This window comes from Cricetulus griseus (genome assembly GCF_003668045.3).
Source record: "Cricetulus griseus strain 17A/GY chromosome 1 unlocalized genomic scaffold, alternate assembly CriGri-PICRH-1.0 chr1_0, whole genome shotgun sequence".
In the NCBI taxonomy this organism is placed as follows: domain Eukaryota; kingdom Metazoa; phylum Chordata; class Mammalia; order Rodentia; family Cricetidae; genus Cricetulus; species Cricetulus griseus.
Genome location: NW_023276806.1, coordinates 139,149,876 through 139,156,096, shown reverse-complemented (window position 1 = coordinate 139,156,096; position 6,221 = coordinate 139,149,876).

Genomic DNA, 6,221 nt, shown 5'->3' with positions numbered 1-6,221 from the left:
TAGATAGATAGATAGATAGATAGATAGATAGATAGATAGATAGATAAAGAGATTATGGAAGATTCCCAGTGTTAACATCTGGCCTACACACACACACACACACACACACACACACACACACACACACACACACACACCATGCCCAGAAAATGAACTTTCCCTCCTTTCCTAGTGAAAAGGCAAAGGCAAACTAATGGGACCGGGCATGTACAGACTTGTCTGATCTGGTAACATGATAGCATAAAGATGTCAAAAGTGTGGCCAGATGCGTGGACTTAATAAAGCAAACTTCTAAAATAGTGAAGATAATGGTAAGTGTGTCAAAGAAGAAACAAGAGTGCCTGGGGAAAGTTGAGATAAACCCAGAGATAAGCCCTATAGCAGTGGATTAAAAATTGAACCTGTCAGTGTGCAAGTAAGATTTTCTTTATCTTTACATTTTTACTTGTGTATTATTGTTATTGTTGTGTGTGATGTGCCCATGAGGGCTGGTGTGAGTACACACAGAACACATGCAGGGTCAAAGGACTAGTGTTGTATGTGAGGGCTGGTGTGAGTACACACAGCAAATATGCAGGGTCATAGAACTTGTGTGTGTTGTGCCTGTGAGGGCTGGTGTGTACACAGTACATATGCAGGGCCGTAGGACTGTTGTATGTGACGGCTGGTGTGAGTACTCATAGCATGAATGCAGGGTCATAGGACAACCTTAGGGAACTGATTCTCCCCGTTAGTATGGGACTCCATATCAAACTCAGGCCATCACAACCAACACAATTCTCCCTTACACACATACTGCAACTGTTTTTATACAACTGTTGTGTTTACTGCCTGTCTCTGTCACAGAAGTCTATGATCTTGCCATTCTATGTTCTTACTGCCTTGCACTGTGTCTGCTATATTCCTTGTAGTTAATATGTTTTTGATGAATTCAAAACACATCCACAGAATATATGCCAATAAAAAAAGAATATGAAAATATTTACACAAATTTACTATGTGTCGATGAGGAAAGAACATTTGTCTAGCACTTGAGAGACCAACCCTGATCAGTCTCCAGCACTGGGGAATAAACAAACCAACAAACAAACTTACTATGTGTTAGGTCCCAGGGATTAAGAAGTAGAGCATAAAATTCTGTCTTACAGGGTTTTCATTGTTGTTGATTTTATAATATTTCTACTTTGTGGTGGAGTGGTGGTGGTGAAGTGCAGGGGAGTTATGTGAGTGTCACTGTGTGTGACTTGCCAAAGTCAGTTCCTTTCCCCACCATGTGGGTCCTAGGGACCAAACTCAGATCACCAGGCTTGAGCCATCTTTCCTGCCTTAAAAAAACAAAAAACAAAAAAACTAGAATTTACTTTTAAGACAGTGGCTTTTATAGCCCAGGGTAGGCTCAAACTCCCTATGGAAGGGTGGTCTTGAACTATTGATCTCTCTCTGCTTCTATCTCCCAAGTGTTAGGATTTCAGATGTGGATCTCTGTTATAGGTGCTATGATAAAACACTCTCACCAAAAGCCAGGTAGAGGAGGAAAAAGTTTATTTAACTTATATCTCTAGGTCATAGTCTACGGCTGAGGGAAGTCGGATGGGAAACTCAAGCAGGAAATTGAAGGCAGGTGTGCTTGCTATCCCATGCAGTAACCAGGCAGGCAACTTGTAGCAAGAAATACAGCAGAAACCTTGGAGGAATGCTGTTTGATGACTCATGCAGCAGGCTCAAGCTCAGCTAGCTGCATTACATAACCTACAACTACCTGCCTAGAGACCACCCACAGTGGGCTTTGCTCTCCCTGTCTCAACTAACAATCAAGACAACCCCCTACAGGCATGCCCACAGGCCAGTTTAATGTAGGTGACTCTTCAATTCAGGCTCCCCTCCTGGAAGATGGTAGGCTGTGTCACTAACAGATAAAACTAACCCCAGTCATTGTGCTGGGTTCTCACGTGGTTTACAATCTAGAAGAGAAGCAAATAAAATATTGCAACTCTGCATAATTAGAGCTAAGGTGGGGGAAGTATAGGTAGGCAGAATAGTAGGCACAGGAGAAGAAGCTCCTACTATCTGGCTCAAGGAAAATCATCACAAAATACTGTTTTATTTTTTTAATTTATTCTATGTACTTTGGTGTGAGGGTTTCAGATCCCCTGGAATTGGAATCACAAACAGCTGTGAGCAGCCATGTGGGTGCTGGGAATTGAACCTGGGTCCTCTGAAAGAGCAGCCAGCACTCTCAACTGCTGAGTCATCTCTCTAGTCCCCACAAAATACTCTTTAAAGGACATGTCGTCCTAGTGAAACCTGAAAGATGGATGAGTTGGTCATCCAAAATATAAGGAGGTAGGTCAGAGGCCAAGTTGAGCAGATGTCTGAAAGTGAGGCAAACCATGGAATGTTTGGCATGCTTAAAAAAAAAAAAAAAGCCCTTAGGGCAAGCTGTAGGCTCTCTGCCTCTGTCTCCCCTCCCCCACCCTCCACACACTTGTAAGTCTGAGTAAGTCTAGATAAATAAGCTCATTCAGCTCTTCATATGTAGGAAGTTGAATGATTACTGAGAGGTATGAAGAAGCTTACAGTCATATGCGTGATTTTATTGTTTTGCTTGCATGTATGTCTGTATGAGAGTGTTCGATCCCCTGAAACTAGAGTTACAGACAGCCGTGATCTGCCATGTGGGTGCTGGGAATTGAACCTGAGTCCTCAGGAAGAGCAGAGGACTGCTGAGCCATCTCTCCAGCCCCTTGTCTGCATTTCTTTTTTGTTTTGTGATTAGTTTTCTGAGACAGGGTTTCTTTGTGTAGCCTAGCTCTCCTGGAACTAGCTCTGCAGACCAGGCTGGCCTGGAAGATCTGCCTGCCTCTGCCTCCAGTGTGCTGGGATCAAAGGTGTGTGCCACCACTGCCCAGCTTGTTCTGTATTCTTACCTGTTACTGTAGATGATTTCTTGTTCGCTTTTGGTTTGTTTTGGTTTTGAGACAGCATTCCAGGTAGTCCAGGCTGGCTTTGAACTTACTATGTAACTGAAGATGACTTTAAAGTTCTGATCCTCTTGCCTCCACCTCTAACATGCATTGCAATACTTTGCTTTAGACGATGTTCTTAATTAAAATCAGTTGTCTACTATGTACTGGATCTCATAACTTCTAGTCTATTCAGGGACCTAACAATTCTTGCCTTGGGGACAGATGCAGACAGCTCAGCAGCCAAGCACTTGCTTAGCGTGTGTTAGGGCCCTGGGCTCCATCCTAGAAGGGAAACATTCTTTCTTCTGGTGTCATCTGTTTTCCTCTCTCTGTTGACCTTTTTATATTATTGTAAAACCCTACTTCCACATCTCTTGCCTTAATAAAATTACTGCTATTGCTTTCACTTTTCCATCCCATTATCCATCTATTTTCCACTTTCTCCTTTTAGAAAAATGTCTCAGAAGGACATCCTGCCTATAGTCACTGGGCCTTACTTTTCTCTCCCTGCTGTGTCTTTCGTCCATATCAATCAGGTCCTTGTCCCCTACCTCAGTCCATTTGGGCTATTGTGACAAAATGCCACAGACTTTATTCATAATGTGTAGCCACATATGGGCTCACAGTTGAGGGACAGCTTCGAGCAAGCTCCTTTTTGATGGTCATCCCATGGCAAATGAGCAAATCGGAGGGGAAAGATAGACAAGAGGGAATCGGCCTTGTCCTTTTGTAAGGGATCCATTTTTGCAAGACCTTCATTAGTCCACTGATGAGGGGCACAGTCCTCTTGGCCTAATCACTTAATCAATTAAGAGGGTCCCCCTCTTAATATCATTAAAATGGAGATTATATTTCAACATGAGTTTAGGGAAGGGCATTTAAAACCCAGTCCCTTTTCCTAACCCCCAGAGCACCTCATTAATTTTCTTGTCAAAGCCACCAAAGACTCTGCCATTGCTCAATCTGTTGAGTGATGTTAGCCCTCATCTTGCTTGATCCATTTGTAGCACACGGCTCCCATGGCTTTCTCTGCCATATTGTCCGCTCCTTCTCTGTCTGCATCTCCTATTGATTTTTCCTTATCTCCACAGCCTCTTGAGTGCTAGAAGGGCTCACTCAGTCTTTTGCCTTCTCTTTAATGTTTACCATATTCACTGTGGTAGTTTAAATCATTACTTATAACCTTTTGTTCCACCTCTTCTACAGAGATTATATATCTGCACCCTGGATTTGCCTCAAAAATCTCTCTTCCAAGCAGAATATGCAGCCTGGCCCCATTGCAGGGCTGGCCTAGTTTTGTGGCTGCTAACTTTCAAATAAGCCTAAAGCTAAAAGGATCTTGAATCAGGCCTACAGCTGGCCCATAGGCTAAAGAAAATCTGAAATCCATGTGTGTAAAAATAGCAAGAAATAAATCCTAACAGGTATAATCCACTGAGATTTGGGTTGTTTGTTTCCTTAGCAATATTGATTAACAAAACTCTTATTTTTTTATTTAGAGATAGGATCTCATGTACCCAAGGCTAGACTCAAACTCACATTTATAAATCAAGTCAACTTTGATCTCCCTGCCTCTTCTTCTCAATAGCTGGGATTACAGACATGCACCACCATTTATGAAACTGCCCATGTATACAGCTGCCAACTTGTCATCTGCATTTGACATCTAAAGGCTTATCTAATCAGTAGTTCTAAAAATGTAAGCACATGCACTTTACTATCAGCTATTGTCTTGAATCTTTACTATCAACTCATGGAAACATCAACATTCGAAGACCAGAAACAACAACAAAAGCCTACAGCCATCCTGATTTCTTAATTTTGCTAATATTCCATGTGGACTCGTCAATCAATCTTTTTTTTTTTTTTTTTTTTTGGTTTTTCAAGACAGGGTTTCTCTGTGTAGCTTTGGAGCCTATCCTGGCACTCGCTCTGGAGACCAGGCTGGCCTCGAACTCACAGAGATCCGCCTGCCTCTGCCTCCCTAGTGCAGGGATTAAAGGCGTGCGCCACCAACACCCGGCTTCATTAATGAATCTTGTAGCTTCTATTTCAAAAACCAATTCAGGCTCTGAAAAACTCCACTACTTTGACAGCCCAAACCACGATCACCTTTGTCTACACACTGAGCCGCATACTGGTCCTCACCAAGGGGATGTAAGCTTTGCTTTGTCCATCTTAGTCTGGGTTCTTTAGAATTTCTTGAGAAAGTTTTCTCCAGAGAAGGAAAAGAAGGGCTAATCAACAACTACCCAATGAATGCCACTCAGCTTCAGGTGGGTCAGAGATAACAGGCTCTCTCTTAACTCCCTTTAATCACCAGGCACCACACCTTTCACTATCACCTGGTTCAAGCCACCATTATCTTCACCTGAGTTATTCTGAAAGCCACCGAGCTTGCTCCTGTTTGTCCCTCCTAGTGGGCTTCTTAAAAAGTAATGATATTGTACCTCTCATTTGCTCAAACTTTCCTTTCTTCAAATAGCTCCCCACTTGACCACACCAAGAAGAGAAAAGCAATTGTGATGGCCTACTTCACAGCATTCTTTTCATTCTGCACTTGCAGCTCACCTTACTGCTCCATCTCATTCATTATGTGTGACTCACAGCGTTCCCACTCAGCTTAGGCCCCAGGGGCATCTTCGCTGTTCCTTACACATCCCATTTATGCTGTCACTTCAGGGCCTTTGTGTTTGTTTGCTTAAGATCTTTGCTGTTGTTGAAATTGTTTTGTGTACTGGTTTTCTCTTTCTGTCTTTCTTTCTCCCTTTCTTTCTCTTCCTTTCTCTCTCTCTCTCTCTTTCTCTTTCTTCCTTTTTTTTTTCTTGACCCCAGGTCTAGCCTTAAACTTGCTATATATCAACAAAGACCAACCTCGGGCCCCTGATCCACCTGCCACCACACCTACCCCTAAGGTGCTCTTCCATCACACATCTCTTTGGCATGCTTTCTAATCTTAAGGGTTTTACTTACCATATTCTTCAGAGTGAGACCTTCCTGGCCACTATTTTAAATTGCCCCAGACTCATGATCCTTCATCCCTACTTTCTCCCTCTATAGTGCTTATCACAGAGTAAAATTTATCACATGTAAAATTTAATATATAATAAACTGCTTATTGTTTCCATGCATACGCCAGAATATAAAGTGCTTCATGAATCTTAAATAATTTTTTATTTACTACATTATTGTTTCTTCTGAGAACAGTAAATGCTCAAAACATATTTGTCAAGAAATTCAATATAATTAACCAGA